This window comes from Zophobas morio, unplaced genomic scaffold (genome assembly GCF_036711695.1).
Source record: "Zophobas morio isolate AGI-343-1 ecotype UQ-CSIRO unplaced genomic scaffold, CSIRO_AGI_Zmor_V1 ptg000011l, whole genome shotgun sequence".
NCBI lineage: Eukaryota > Metazoa > Arthropoda > Insecta > Coleoptera > Tenebrionidae > Zophobas > Zophobas morio.
The window spans coordinates 24,598,450-24,615,651 of record NW_026972116.1 but is presented as its reverse complement, the minus strand read 5'-3'; the positions used below and the strand labels follow the sequence as shown (position 1 = coordinate 24,615,651).

The following is a 17,202-nucleotide window of genomic DNA, read 5'->3' as shown; positions in this document are numbered from 1 at the left end:
CAATTTAGAGGAGCTTGCAAAATTAATGATTTTCAGTAGCCTCGAAAAAGGAAAAATAACATTTTTTTTTAATTTTCGGAAACATTTAACCAAGAATTTAACTCTCTCTAGAGTCATTTTAAATAGTTTCATCAAACAAAACTTGCGTTAATGCACCTCCAGGAATGATAATTAAAACAAAAGGGACACCATCCACTTAACAAAGAATTTTACAATTATAGCAAAATTAATGAGAACATATTCAACTTCCGCATTACCAAGAAACACAACGAATTGCCTCTATCACTTACAGCAATTGAATTTCACAGAACCCCATTCGAGCATGTATATATATGTAAGAAATCTTGTCTCTATTTTATCGTCCTCCAACATGCACTCTGCAACCACATTAGGAGTCCTGATTTTCCACTCTTTGTGTGTGGAACGTATAAGTTTCCTTTACTTTCGTCACAATCTCACCATTACTGTATCTTTTTTTTTTTAGTGTATTCGGTAAAATACTGTTATCAAATCCACTGCACGGACTTGTGTGCCTCGGACATCCAAGTCGAGACCTGCCAAGATCCACATTCACTGTGCGGTTCGACCACACTCGTAAGATTTTCCCATTTATAATTTTTCTATATGTATTATATTGTTGTATAAAAATCAGCTGGCAGCTCCGAACGCATCAAGACATGCGTCCCCACCGACTTCATACCCTACTGGATCGACCAATGCCGCACTCACAACGACATCGGAGGCTCTTGCTATTTATGCAACGAAGAGCTCTGTAATTTCCAAGACTCAATAAAATTCCATTAAAATCGTTTTACTGTGTATGCGTTGCGTGCTGTGTCGGTGCGTTAAGACAAAGAATACAGTTAAAATATAATGATGATCGGAATCGGAATAAAAAAGGAAATTACCGGTGGGAAGTGGGACGCTGGCATGAACGAGACGACAAAAAGGCAAACTCCTCGTAGCACAGACGAGCATTAACTAAATCGTAAAATTGTACCAGGTTATGGGCGATTTTTTTCGGGGTAATTACCTGCGTAATTATACACCAAAGCAGGTACCCGTTAACGACCGGGTTTATGGGTTTTCAATAAAAGGAACGTGGAAGTTGCGAAAAAGTTGGTTTAATGGGTGCTTAAATCAACAACAAAAAAGGGGTGAATCTTGTCGTCGCCATGGTCCAGGGCCATATTGTGCAGTTATAGTGCTCAATACACATTTAGGTTATAAAGTAGATAACTATTTAATTACACTGGGCAACAATATTAAAAAAAAAAAATTGTGCCATGCATAATTGCAATCATTTTTACTTAATATGGGGTTGCTAAACACGTCTATAGTAATAAAATTGCACAATTGGTAATAGTTTTTGAAAAATAAAAATGTTTATTCAATAATATAAATATATGAAAATTGAACGTTTTTTAACATTTATGTAATTTTTCTTTTTCGAATTTGGCGCTTATACCTCACATCTTGCTCTTTAATTGTCAAATCTAGGTGCGAATGTAGAAAGTGAACTTTTAAAGACATATTGCAACCTAGATTTTTATATGCAGTTAACAAATTTTGCACTATGTCTTTAAATTCTCGGCTCGGTGGTTTCCAAAAAAATTCGTTGCAACTTTTTTAAAGGCAGTCCAGTAATGATGTTCTCAAAATCTTTATCTTTGATGAGTTCTCTAATTTAAGGACCTATAAATATGCCTTCACCGCAAATGTGGCAAAAACTGTCACTACTATTTTTACAATTTCGCGGCATTTTTTTTTATACAAAAATGCCCTATATATACTTTTAAACTAACACAAAATTTAAAACTAATTTGTTTTATAAGAATGGCAACTTTTCTAGAAAGTTTTTTTGACAGTTGATGTCAGTGATTTGTTTACTATGGTAACTGGATTTATTAAAAAGACCGTAGCAATTAAACATTTTGTGAAAATATGTATGTATGTTATTAAAAAACTATAACCAAAGGAGACTTTCTATTATCAATTTTGTATTGAGTATGCGTAAATTAGTAAGATTTTATTATTTACACTTCCGGCACAAAATGACTGTTGCCCAGTGTTATTAATAATTACTTAGTTTAATCATCCGTACCAGTGATCTACATCTACATCCGGATTTCCGCGTTACGAAGATTGATTTACGCACAAGAAAATTATTTAAAACTTCTGCAGGAATTATGACAGTGTCGTTCTCAGGAAATTATAATGAAATTCAAGTGCATGAAAAACATCTTGATTCAAAAAGGAGGATTATTAATTATCTGCGCTGTCACTGCCGCAAGATTTGATTAAATCGTCGCTTAAGATATTCATTTGGGTAAATTTCTTGTAATTTGTGATGGTGGTAGCAGCGTTTTAGTAATTAAGGTATTTCTGATTAATCTTTTTCTGTTCCTGTACCTGTTCCACGGTTCGAATAATTTTATGTCGAGATTTGGTAGAAATTGTTTATTGTTGGTTGTATGTAGGCACATCTTTTAACACGTTTGTAGTAGGTGCTGCATAAGCTGCTTAACATCAATGGAATTTGTTTATTGTTATGAATTTCGCTATTTCTTGTAATAGTAACACAAGAATATTTTTAAGAAGAGACTTGCTTTTTTGGAGCTTTTTGACTCAGTTTTTTCATTTTTATCTCTTTTGTTAGGTACTAGTTTACTTGATTTTTCGCCTTTTTTTCGTGTTTTTGTCATATTTTTCCATTTTTCAAAGTCATCTGTTTGCTTTTTCATCGCTTTTTTTGAAGCCTTTTTTGTGCCTTTTTATCGCCTTTTTTGTGATTTTTTGTCACCTTTTCTTTAATCACTTTCTTTAGTTTTTTGGTCCTTTTTTAAATCTGTTTTTTGCGCTTTTTTGTCCTTAATAATGTTTTTTGTTGTTTTCTTTTGTCGCTGTTTTTTTTGATCGATTTTCTTGCGATTTTTATCGTTTTTCATTTTGTATCGTTTTTATCGTTTTTTGTCCCCTGTGGCCTTCTTTTTTTTTTGTTCCTTTTATTATTGTCCCCTTTTCGTCATCCCTTTTGACAACTTTGTTTACGCCTTTCTTTGGCTCTTGTTGTTTTTCTATCTCCTTTTTTTGTTTTTTTTTGTCGCTATTTCGTTTTTTGTGACCTTTCTTTGTCCCACAAAAGACTACAAAAAAAAAACGCAACAAGAAAAGGACTAAAATATGTGAGGAAAAAGCACTAAAAAGTGACGAAAAAAAAACAAAAAAGATGACTAAAAAGAATAAAAATGCCACAAAAAAATGTAACAATAAAACCAACAAAAGGCCAAAAAAAGGTTACTAAAAAAGAATTTGAATTTGTCGTAGATTATGAATCCGAAATCACTTATATTTTACCCCTTGAAGTCATCGAAAAAACAGTTTTTAAAAACTGAAAAATTTCTTTTGTGTAAAGAAGAAAAATTTTGTAAAAAAGTTTTCTCAGTTCACAAATCTGGAGTGAGTTTTGTTCTGATTCTTCAAATACTTAATTCAGCAGAATAAGAAAATATTTTTTATAAATAAAAGTATAAATTGGCCACATCGAATGAAAAAAGTAATTAGCTTATTGAGAAATTCTTGGCAGATTACAAGTGAAAAATTTAAAAAGACGTTAAATTGGCCTGAAGTGGAACAGAAAACTCTTTAGCATGATTACAATAACCACCACTGACACATATTTTGAAAAATTTTTGGAAATTATGTTCCTTTTTTTGGTGAAATTTTTTTCAATTTTTTTGTCGCCTTCTTTTGACACTTTTTTGCGTTTTTTGTCCTTACTATTGTTTTTTTCTTTTGTCGCTGTTTTGATCGATTTTCTTGCGGTTTTTGTCGTTTTTCATTTTTTACCGTTTTTATCGCTTTTTTGTCGCGTGTTGTCTTCTTTTAATACTTTTTTTTGTTCCTTTTATTATTGTCCCCTTTTCGTCATCCCTTTTGACAACTTTTTTTACGCCTTTCTTTGGCTCTTGTTGTTGTTCTATCTCCTTTTTTTGTTTTTTTTTTTTGGTCGCTATTTCGTTTTTTGTGACCTTTCTTTGCCCCACAAAAGACTACAAAAAAAACGCAACAAGAAAAGGACTAAAATACGTGAGGAAAAAGCACAAAAAGTCTCGAAAAAAAAACAAAAAAGATGACTAAAAACAATAAAAATGCCACAAAAAATGTAACAATATAACCAACAAAAGGCCAGACAAAGGTTACTAAAAAAGAATTTGAATTTTTCATAGATTATGAATCTGAAATCACTTATGTTTTACCCCTTGAAGTCATCGAAAAAACAATTTTCCAAAAACTGTGAAAAATTTCTTTTGTGTAGAGAAAAAAATTTTTGTATAAAATCTTCTGAGTTCACAAATCTGGAGTGAGTATTGTTCTGCCCCTTCGAATACTTAATTCAACAAAATAAGAATTAATTTTTCAAATATTTTTTATAAAAAAAAAGTATAAATTGGTCACATTCGACTGAAAAAAGTAAATAGCTTATTGAGAAATTCTTGGCAGATTACGAGTCAAAAATTTAAAAAGACGTTAAATTGGCCTGAACTGGAACAGAAAAGTCTTTAGCATGATTACAATAACCTTCACTGACACATATTTTGTTCCTTTTTTTTTGTCGCCTTCTTTTCACACTTTTTTGCGTTTTTTGTCCTTACTATTGTTTTTTATTGTTTTCTTTTGTTGCTGTTTTGATCGATTTTCTTGCGATTTTTATCGTTTTTCATTTTTTATCGTTTTTATCGCTTTTTTGTCCCGTGTTGTCTTCTTTTTTTTGTTCCTTTTATTATTGTCCCCTTTTCGTCATCCCTTTTGACAACTTTTTTTAGGCCTTTCTTTGGTTCTTATTTGTTTTCCATCTTCTTTTTTTGTTTTTTTTTGGTCGCTATTTCGTTTTTTTGTGATCTTACTTTGTCCCACAAAAGACTACAAAAAAAAACGCGACAAGAAATGGACTAAAATACCTGATTAAAAAGCACTAAAAAGTGACGAAAAAGAAACAAAAAAGATGACTAAACAATAAAAATGCCACAAAAAATGTAACAATAAAAACCAACAAAAGGCCAAAAAAAAGGTTACTAAAAAAGAATTTGAATTTTTCATAGATTATGAATCTGAAATAATCACTTATGTTTTACCCCTTGAAGTCATCGAAAAAACAGTTTTTCAAAAACTCTGAAAAACTTCTTTTGTGTAGAGAAGAAAAATTTTGTAAAAAATCTTCTCAGTTCACAAAACAAGAAAAGGACTAAAATACGTAAGGAAAAAGCACAAAAAGTCTCGAAAAAAGAACAAAAAAGATGACTAAAAACAATAAAAATGCAACAAAAAATGTAACAATAAAAACCGACAAAAGGCCAAAAAAAGGTTACTAGAAAAGAATTCGAATTTTTCATAGATTACGAATCTGAAATCACTTATGTTTTACTCCTTGAAGTCATCGAAAAAACAGTTTTCCAAAAACTGTGAAAAAATTCTTTTGTGTAGAGAAGAAAATTTTGTAAAAAAGTCTTCTCAGTTCACAAATCTGGAGGGAGTTTTGTTCTGCCTCTTAATTCAGCAAAATAAGAATTTATTTTTCAAATATTTTTTATAAAAAAAGTATAAATTGGCCACATTCGAATGAAAAAAGTAAATAGCTTATTGAGAAATTCTTGGCAGATTACGAGTCAAAAATTTAAAAATGTTTTAAATCGTTTTATCGTTTTATCGTTTTTATGGCTTTTTTGTCCCCTGTTGTCTTTTTTTTAATACTTTTTTTTGTTCCTTTTATTATTGTCCCCTTGTCGTCATCCCTCTTGACAACTTTTTTTACGCTTTTCTTTGGCTTATTGTTTTTCTATCTCCTTTTTTTGTTTTTTTTTTTGGTCGCAATTTCGTTTTTTTGTGACCTTTCTTTGTTTCTCAAAAGACTACAAAAAAAAAACACGACAAAAAAGGGGACTAAAATACGTGAGGCAAAAGCACTAAAAAGTGACGAAAAAAAAACAAAAAAGATGGCAAAAACAATAAAAATGCCACAAAAAATGTAACAATAAAAACCAACAAAAGGCCAAAAAAAGGTTACTAAAAAAGAATTTGAATTTTCCATAGATTATGAATCTGAAATCACCTATGTTTTACCCCTTGAAGTATTCGAAAAAACAGTTTTTCAAAAACTGTCAAAAATTTCTTTTGTGTAGAGAAGAAAAATTTTGTAAAAAAATCTTCTCAGTTCACAAATCTGGAGTGAGTTTTGATCTGCTTCTTCAAATACTTAATTAAGCAAAATAAGAATTTATTTTTCAAATATTTTTTATACAAAAATAAGTATAAATTGGCCACATTCGAATGAAAAAAGCAAATAGCTTATTGAGAAATTCTTGGCAGATTACGAGTCAAAAATTTAAAAAGCCGTTAAATTGGCCTGAAGTGGAATAGAAAACTCTTTAGCATGATTACAATATCCACGACTGACACATATTTTGAAAAATTTTTGGAAATTATGTTCCTTTTTTGCTGAAATTTTTTTCATTTTTTTTGTCGCCTTCTTTTCACACTTGTTTGCGTTTTTTTGTCCTTGCTATTGTTTTTTATTGTTTTCTTTTGTCGCTGTTTTGATCAATTTTCTTGCGATATTTATCATTTTTTATTTTTTATAGTTTTTATCGCTTTTTTGTCCCTTGTTGTCTTCTTTTAATACTTTTTTTTTGTTCCTTTTATTATTGTCCCCTTTTCGTCATCCCTTCCGACGACTTTTTTACGCCTTTCTTTGGCTCTTATTGTTTTTCTATCTCCTTTTTATGTTTTTTTTTTGGTGCTATTTTTTTTGACCTTTCTTTGCCCCACAAAAGACTAGAAAAAAAAACGCGACAAGAAAAGGACTAAACTACGTGAGGAAAACGCACTAATAAGTGACGAAAAAAAAACAAAAAAGATGACTAAAAACAATTAAAATGCCGCAAAAAATGTAACAATAAAAACCAACAAAAGCCCAAAAAAGGTTACTAAAAAAGAATTCGAATTTTTCATAGATTATGAATCTGAAATCACTTATGTTTTGCGCCTTGAAGTCATCGAAAAAACAGTTTTTCAAAAACTGTGAAAAATTTCTTTTGTGTAGAGAAGAAAAATTTTCTAAAAAAATCTTCTCAGTTCACAAATCTGGAGTGAGTTTTGTTCTGCCTCTTCAAATACTTAATTCAGCAAAATAAGAAAATATTTTTCAAATATTTTTTATAAAAAAAGGTATAAATTGGCCACATTCGAATGAAAAAAGTAAATAGCTTATTAAGAAATTCTAGGCAGATTACGAGTCAAAAATACAAAAAGACGTTAAATTGGCCTGAACTGGAGCAGAAAACCCTTTAGCATGATTACGATAACCACCATTGACACATATTTTGAAAAATTTTTGAAAATTATGTTCCTTTTTTTTTGCTGAAATTTTTTTTTTTTTTTTTTTCGCCTTATTTTGGGACTTTTTTGCGTTTATTATCCTTACTATTGTTTTTTATTGTTTTATTTTGTCGCTGTTTTGATCGATTTTCTGGCGATTTTTATCATTTTTATCGCTTTTTTGTTTCCTGTTGTCTTTTTTGATACTTTTTTTTTATTCCTTTTATTATTGTCCCCGTTTCGTCATCCCTTTTGACAACTTTTTTTACACTTTTCTTTGGCTCTTACTGTTTTTATACCTGCTTTTTTTTGTTTTTTTTTTTTTGGTCGTTATTTCGGTTTTTGTAACCTTTCTTTGCCCCACAAAAGACTACAAAAAAAAAAACGCGACAAGAAAAGGACTAAAATACGTGAGGAAAAAGCACTAAAAAGTGTCGAAAAAAAACAAAAAAGATGACTAAAAACAATAAAAGTGCCACAAAAAATGTCACAATAAAAACCAACAAAAGGCAAAAAAAAAGTTACTAAAATAATTTGAATTTTTCATAGATTATGAATCTGAAATCACTTATGTTTTACCCCTTGAAGTCATCGAAAAAACAGTTTTTCAAAAACTGTCAAAAATTTCTTTTGTGTAGAGAAGAAAAATTTTGTAAAAAAATCTTCTCAGTTCACAAATCTGGAGTGAGTTTTGTTCTGCCTCTTCGAATACTTAATTCAGCAAAATAAGAAATATTTTTTAAATAATTTTTACAAAAAAAAAGTATAAATTGGCCACATTCGAATGAAAAAAGTAAATACCTTACTGAGAAATTCTTGGCAGATTACGAGTCAAAAATTTAAAAAGACGTTAAATTGGCCTGAACTGGAACAGAAAACTCTTTAGCATGATTACAATAAGCACCACTGATACATATTTTGAAAAATTTTTGGAAATTAATGTTCCTTTTTTTTGCTGAAATTTTTTCAATTTTTTTTTGTCGCCTTCTTTTGACACTTTTTTGCGTTTTTTTGTCCTTCCTATTGTTTTTTGTTGTTTTCTTGTGTCGCTGTTTTGATCGATTTTCTTGCGATTTTTATCGTTTTTCATTTTTTATCGTTTTTATCGCTTTTTTGACCCTTGTTGTCTTCTTTTAATACTTTTTTTGTTCCTTTTATTATTGTCCCCTTTCCGTCATCCCTTTTGACAACTTTTTTACGCCTTTCTTCGGCTCTTATTGTTTTTCTATCTCCTTTTTTTTGTGTTTTATTTTTTGGTCGCCATTTTGGTTTTTTGTGAACTGTCTTTGTCTCACAAAAGACTACAAAAAAAAAGACAAGAAAATGACTAAAATACGTGAGGAAAAAGTACTAAAAAGTGACAAAAAAAAAACAAAAAAGATGAGTAAAAGCAATAAAAATGCCACAAAAAATGTAAAAATAAAAACCAACAAAAGGCCAAAAAAGGTTACTAAAAAAGAATTCGAATTTTCCAGAGATTATGAATCTGAAATCACTTATGTTTTACCCCTTGAAGTCACCGAAAAAACAGTTTTTCAAAAACTGTGAAAAATTTCTTTTGTGTAGAGAAGAAAAATTTTGTAAAAAAATCTTCTCAGTTCAGAAATCTGGAGTGAGTTTTGTTCTGCCTCTTCAAATACTTAATTCAGCAAAATAAGAATTTATTTTTCAAATATTTCTTATAAAAAAAAAGTATAAATTGGCCACATTCGAATGAAAAAAGTAGATAGCTTAATGAGAAATTCTTGGCAGATTACGAGTCAAGAATTTAAAAAGACGTTAAATTGGCCCGAGCTGGAACAGAAAATTCTTTAGCATGATTGCAATAAGCACCACTGATACATATTTTGAAAAATTTTTGGAAATTGTGTTCCTTTTTTTGCTGAAATTGTTTTCATTTTTTTTTGTCGCCTTCTTTCACACTTTTCGCGTTTTTTTTGTCCTTACTATTGTTTTTTATTGTTTTCTTTTGTTATTTTTGTCATAGTTCTTCTAGTTTTTCCCCTTTTTTTTGACAACTTGCCTATCTTGATCCTTATTGTTTTTCTATCTCCTTTTTTTGTCGTTATTTCGCTTTTTTGTGACCTTTTTTGTCGCTTCTTTAACTCTCGTTATTTTAGTACCATTTTCGCCTTTTTTGTTATTGTTTTCCTCTTTTTTGTCGTTTATTTTATCCTTGGTAAATATATTAAAAAAAAATTATTATGAAAAACTGACCTCAAACTTTATATCCTTATTTGTATTGAGAAACAAACCCCATTGACGAACCATGCATAAATGCGAGCGCAGCGAGCACGTTTAAGCGTCATTAAAATTTACTCGTCAGTATTGTTCCTGGGAAGCTAAATTATTAATAAAATAACTTTTTGTCTAAAATCCTGAAAATGTTTGTGATTATCTGCTAAAGTTCGGGAGATTTCAGGAATCAGGAAAGAATTTCAGGAAAGATTGTATTTTTTGTACACTTTTATGCGAATAAATAAAAATAATAAAAAAAAAATTATTGGTGTCCCTGAGAAGCTAAATTATCAAGAAAAATTTTGTTATTGCTAAATTGTTTTTGAGACTATTACCGACAGCGACACCGAAACCGACACCGACACCGAGCTCGTAGCTCGAACTCGATATCCTATTCCGGCGCGCGTCGTATACGTGTTCTATTTTACGACAAGAAAGAAGTTAAAACTCCAAAAAGGAACAAAAATTAGTCGTCAGTGTCCAAGGAGAGCTACATTATTAACAAAAAAAAAGTATTTATTGGCTACAAAAAAATTAATCTTATATTTCTGAGAATAACTTTTTTGGTCTAATGTTATAAAAATTTCGGGAAAACGAATTAGGCAATCGACTCATTCATTAATTTTTTTTGCGTCACACTGTATGAGTAACTTTAAAAAATAGAAAGCATTGACCACAAGTACAGGGTGATGATATTTTTTGCATATTTTAGACAGAATTAATTCGCCAAAATTTTGAGTTTATCAATTTTTTGTGATTTTTTTTTATTTCTGGCCAACTAGAACAGAATTTTTAAAAATCACCCGATGTTATATAAAGTACATAATTATTCTAATGGCTCCATAAAATTCGGTTTAAAATTTAAACTTAACAATATTTTAACAGTTTATGACCTTTTTAATTTTTGTGCAGTTAATAGCTCATTCAATTTCAATATTAAAATCACCACGCACTAGCGCAAAATAATGCTAAACCCTCGCATTTTGTACGTCGAAATTTCCCTAATATTCGTAACATGTTGACAGCGTTTGGAAATTAAATGTAACGCTGTGTTCGCAAATTATGGAATAACCTCCATAAAAAAACATAAGGATTAAAATTTCAGAAACACGCCCGAATAATGAAATTGATTTGTTGTACGAGCCACATTCTATGAACATATTTGAAATTTTTCGACCGATAACATCAGAGTTATGTTACAGATTTTTTTTAGTAGCGACGAACCAAGTTAAACGTACTTTTTGTAAAAAACAAGTAAACAAAAGAATTCAATTTATTTGTGGTTTCTGTTATCAAATATATATTTCTTTTTTTGCTTCTGTTGCCTTTTTATCCTTTACAATATTTGTAAACAATTGTCTGAAACCGCTCTGTTCGGTTTACTTATAGAACAAATACGAAAACCGGCGAGTGGAAAATTTTCTGTTCAGACTCGATTTATGGATTTTTCTTGAAAGTGGGAGCATCGGCTCCGAGAATCCATAATTAACCCGAACGATACAAACAAATTTCTTTAAAGGACTTTCAAATCCGTCCAGACGCTGATTAATTTCTTTAAAAAATTTTGTAATTGCACTAAAAGCTAATATTTCATGTCTACAGTTTAAAAGCTCAACGTTCCATTCAAACAGTATAAAATTCCCCTTTTCCAAGCCCGCCTCAACACAATACCATATTTCTCCACGATTTTTCAGCTCTGTTGTTGATAGCTCAAACGAACGCACAGTTACTAAATGGAGAGTATAAAAGGAATTAAATTTTTTATTGGTGGACGCGTCCCGACTCAATAAATACCGGCTAAAAATCGATACCCCTAAGAAACTACCCAGTCTCCAGAATTAATACCGCAAAAACTCCAACCTGCGAAATTCGGCTAATCGTCTAATTATGTAAATATCCCGCAATTTCTTATCGGATACGCGTCGACACTTTAATAAATTTCGCTCTTTACTAGCTCGAGATCATCGTGCGAATTTTTTCTGAACGACATAATAAGAGGATTTTTACAGCGGTGGCTAAGTTATAAGCCGCGAAATGGGGTCTGTACCGTTCTTAAAAGTATGATGTTATTCGCGCGCAAAAAATTTAAAGTAAATGTAATTCCAGGAGATGATTTATGGGCTGGATGTAATCTTTTAATTGTGGCTTTTTTAATGAAGCTGAAGTAGGCGGCTTTAAAGCGAACAATGCGAGCTACTGTAAAGTGGATATTGCGAACATCGGAGGCCGTAATTAAAGCAAAAGCGATGATATGTTCTCACGGAACTGCGCCAATTATGTAATAATTGATCAGCTTCTGGTTGATCTGGGGCCGAACAATACCGAGAACCGCTTTCAGCGGAATTTGTTTTTGTTTGGAGTGACAGGGCCGATGGGGACACAATACGGGGCATCTGTTGCTGAAAAATTGAAGGTTTTCAGGGAAATTTGAGTTTCAGGGTTTTTATTGGAAACTTCGCGCAACAGTTTTGTGGAACGTAAGCTCGCGTGATTGTTATTCATGTCGTAGCGACAGCCGCTACATCACCCGGGCGACTTGTCAGTTTCATGTTTTGTCGACGATACGTTATCTCTAGAGAGCTTCCACCAATTCTTTGGTACCACAATTTTTCGTATTTTCAGTTTTTCCATTTGCAATTTTTTAATTTTTCTGTGTATGTTATAATTTGGTATTTTTCGATTTTTCAGTTTCTCAGTTTTTATTTTTCGTTTCCCCAATTTTTCAAATTCTTGATTTTTACTTTTCATTTTCCAGGTTTTTTATTTCCATTTTCTCAATTTTATATCACAATTTTTGGTTTTTTCATTTCCTTTAATTTTTCAATGATTATTTTATTTTTACAATTTTTCAAAATTTCAGTTTTTGAATTTTCCATTTTGCAATTTTTGGATTTCCAGTTGTCCGATTTTCCGATTTCTTTATTTTCAATATTTCGATTTACACTACATATTTCGTTTATTAAATTTTTCGTTTCCTTAATTTTTTAAGTTTTTCATTTTTATTTTTGATTTTCTCGTTTATAAATTTTCATTTTCTCGACTTGATATCACAATTTTTCGTTTTTTCATGTCCCGTATTTTTTCACTGTTTCACTACACTGTATGATTTTTCATTTATTCAATTTTTCAAATTTTCTATATTTGATTTTTCAATTCCTCGATTTTCTCATTCTTCAATTTTGCAATTTTTGGATTTCCACTTGTCCGACTTTCCGATTTATTTATTCCAATATTTCGTGTTAACAATACATATTTTATTTTTCGATTGTTCGTTTCCAAAATTTTTCGAGTCCTTCATTTTTTTTATTTTCCCGTTGTTAAATTTTCATCTTCTCCATTTTATGTCACAATTTTTCGTTTTTTCATGTTCTTTATTTTTTCACTGTTTCATTCGATTATATGATTTTTTCCATCCCTAGATTTTCCAATTTTTTAATTATTCATTTTTGTAATTTTTGTATCTCCAGGTATCTGATTTTCCAATTTCTTTTATTGTAAATATTTCGATTTTACACTACATCTTTCGTTTTTTTCGATTTTTCGTTTCCTCAATTTTTTAAGTTTTTTATTTTTAATTTTCTCGTTTATAAATTTTTATTTTCTCGATTTTATATCACAATTTTTCAAATTTTCAATATTTTATTTTTCAATTCCGCCATTTTTCAATTTTGTAATTTTTGAATTTCCAGTATTCCGATTTTTCGATTGCTTTATTTTCGATATTTCGTTTTTAGAATAAATTTTTCAATTTTTCGTTTTTTCGTTTCCTCAATTTTTTCAAGTTCTTCGTTTTTATTTTAGATTTGCTCGTTTTTGAATTTTGTTTCCTCGATTTTATATCACAATTTTTCGTTTTTTCATGTCCTTTATTTTTTTACTGTTTCATTCGATTATATGATTTTTCGTTTATTCAATTTTTCAAATTTTCAATTTTGATTTTTCCATTCCTTGATTTTCTAATTTTGTAATTTTTGGATTTCCAGTATTCCGATTTTCCGATTGCTTTATTTTCAATATTTCGTTTTTACAATACATTTTTCATTTTTTCGATTTTTCGTTTCCTCAGTTTTTTCAAGTTCTTCATTTTTATTTTTCATTTTCTCGTTTATAAATTGTCATTTTCAGGATTTTATATCACAATTTTTCGTTTTTCCATGTCCTTTATTTTTTTACTGTTTCATTCCACTATATGATTTTTCGTTTATTCAATTTTTCAAATTTTCAATTTTGATTTTCCATTCCTTGATTTTCTAATTTTGTAATTTTTGGATTTCCAATATTCCGATTTTCCGATTGCTTTATTTTCAATATTTCGTTTTTACAATACATTTTTCATTTTTTCGATTTTGCGTTTCCTCAATTTTTTCAAGTTCTTTATTTTTATTTTTGATTTGCTCGTTTTTGAATTTTCATTTCCTCGATTTTATAACACAATTTTTCGTTTTTTCATGTCCTTTATTTTTTTACTGTTTCATTCGATTATACGAGTTTTCGTTTATTCAATTTTTCAAATTTTCAATTTTGATTTTTCCATTCCTTTATTTTCAATATTTCGTTTTTACAATACATTTTTCATTTTTTCGATTTTTCGTTTCCTCAATTTTTTCAAGTTCTTTATTTTTATTTTTCATTTGCTCGTTTTTGAATTTTCATTTGCTCGTTTTTGAATTTTCATTTCCTCGATTTTATATCACAATTTTTCGTTTTTTCATGTCCTTTATTTTTTTACTGTTTCATTCGATTATATGATTTTTCGTTTATTCAGTTTTTCAAATTTTCAATTTTGATTTTTGCATTCCTTGATTTTCTAATTTTGTAATTTTTGGATTTCCAGTTGTCCGATTTTCCGATTGCTTTATTTTCAATATTTCGTTTTAACAATACATTTTTCATTTTTTCGATTTTTCGTTTCCTCAATTTTTTCAAGTTCTTTATTTTTATTTTTGATCTTCTCGTTTTTGAATTTTCATTTTCTCGATTTTATATCACAATTTTTCGTTTTTTCATGTCCTTTCAAATTTTCAATATGTGATTTTTCCATTCCTCGATTTTCCAATTTTGTAATTTTTGGATTCCCAATTATCCGATTTTCCGATTTCTTTAATTTTCAATATTTCGATTTTACACTACATATTTCGTTTTTTCGATTTTTCGGTTCTTCAATTTTTCAATGTCTTGATTTTATTTTTCAATTTCCGGATTTTTTTAATTTTCATTTTCACGATTTTATATCACAATTTTTCGTGTTTTCATCTTCTTTATTTTTCAATGTTCCTTTGGATTTTTAATTTTTCGTTTACCCAATTTTACAAATTTGCAATCTTTGATTTTTCCATTCCTCGATTTTCCAATTTTTCCAGATTTTGATTTTACAATATATTTTTTTCCGACTTCTAAGTTTCTCAATTTTTTAATCTTTCGATTTTTGACTTTCACGTTTCTTCAGTTTTTCAATTTCTTGATTTTCAATTTTTAGATTTTTCATAGTTTTCATCTTATTCTTTGACGTTTTTCCATTTTTGATTTTTAAATTTTACATATTTTTTATTTCGAAAAGTTGAAAAATCAAATCTGAAGAAACGAAAAATTGCAAAATCGAAAAAGTGGAAAATCTAAAAATTGCAAATTCAGAACTGGAAACATTGGAACACTGAAAAACTAAAAATCCAGAAATAAAAAAAGTCGAAAAAATTAATGAATAAAAAAATTGGAAATAAGAAAAAATGAATCGAATTGAAAAATTGGAAAACCTAAAAATTGTAAAATTGGAAAATCATACAATCGTCAAATTTGTAAAGTCGAAATACTAAAACACTGGAAGAACGAAATAAAAAATCGAAAAATTGAAAAATCGAATAAATGAAAACTCTTAAAAGGCAATAAATGAAAAATAGAAATTGCAAAAGGTAAAACTGAAAAACGTCAAAAAATATAATAATTATTATTATGCATGAAAAATCGAGAAATAGAGAAATCAGAAAATCGGAACATCAAAAATCGGGAAATCAAAAAGTCAAGAGTAAAACCGAAAAATCGGAAAATCGATATAGAATAAAATCGAAAAATCCTAAATTGGGAAATTTTAGATTTATAAAAATCTACAAATAAAAAAAACGAAAATTTTGTAAACTTGTACAATCCAAAAATTGAAAAATCAAAAATTGAACAACCGAAACATTTGAACATTGAAATATCTCCAAAACGAAAAATCAAAAAATGTTAGAAATCAAAAAATTAAAAAATTGGCAAAATCAAAAATTAGAAAAATTGAAATCCGAAATATGAAAAAAATTTAGGAACTGAAAAACTGTCAAAACTGGATATTGCAAAATTGAGAAACCGAAAACTTGGAAAATCGAGACTCAAAAAATTGAAAAATTTTAAAAATTGAAAAATTTAACACAATCGCAAAACTGGAATTTCGAAAAAATTGGAAAATTAAATACGATTATTATAAAACTGGGAAGTTTTAAATTAAAAAAAATCCTGAATTTAAAAATGAAAAAAAAAATGAAAAATCGGGAAATTGAACAATCGAAAAATTAAAATATCAGAATATCGGTAAAAAATTTTAGAAATTGAAAAATGGAAAAATGGACAAAATCAAAAATTTTAAAAATTGAAATCCAAAATACCGAAAAATTGAAAAATCCAGGAATTGAAAAATTGCCAAAAGTAAATCTTGAAAGATTGAGAGCCGAAAATCAAAAAGTTGAAATATTTTAAAAAATCGCAAAATTGGAAAACCGAAAAACTAAAACATCAAGAAATCGAAAGCTGGAATCTCGAAAAATTGGAAACTCGAATAATTGAATATTGAAAAATTGGAGCATCGACAAACTCAAAGATGAAAAATCTAAAACTGAAAAAACGAAAAGTTAAGGAATCTGAAAGTTGAAGAATAGAAAAACTGAAAACCGAAAAATTGCAAATCGTAAAATTGAAAAATCCAAAATTTGAAAAATTTCATACTGCAAAAAGACAAATTGTACAATCAGACAATTTTAAAAAATAATTGAAAATTTGCAAATCGAAAAATTGGAGACATGAAAAATTGAAAAATATGAAAACTGAAAATTCGTAAAATTACAAATCCAAAAATTGCAAAATCTAAAACTGAAACATCTGAAAGTTGGAAAATCGGAAAACTGAAAAAATTCAAAGTGGAAAATCGAAAAGTTGCATATCGTAAAATTGAAGAAACAAAAAACTGAAAAATTGAAAATTTGCGAATCGAAAAATTGATGAAACGAAAAATTGAAATCTGGAAAAACTCATAACAATCGAAAAAATTAATGAATCGAAAAACTGGAAAGAAGAAAAAACGAACTGACAAATTGGAAAAACCAAAAATTGTAAAATTGAAAAATTATAGAATTCGTCAAACTTGTTAAGCCGAAAAACTTAAACATTGGAAAAATAAAAAATTGAAAAATAAAAAATCGAAAAATTGAAAAATCGAATAAATGGAAAACTTTTAAAGGGCCATAATTAAAAATTGGAAAATTTGTAAGAGTGTAAAATCGAAAAGTCGAGAAGATGGTAAATCGAAAAGTCAAAAAATTCAAAATCTTAAACTGGGAAATTTTA

General features: G+C 28.8%; 1 long non-coding RNA gene across 1 annotated transcript; it reads left to right on the top strand.

Annotated features, from left to right (window-relative positions):
• Positions 1 to 366: 366 nt before the first annotated feature.
• Positions 367 to 927, top strand: LOC135126600 (uncharacterized). The gene is made up of 3 exons (XR_010280078.1): positions 367 to 425; positions 485 to 594; positions 653 to 927. It is a non-coding gene; the product is annotated as an uncharacterized LOC135126600 (long non-coding RNA).
• Positions 928 to 17,202: the final 16,275 nt, after the last annotated feature.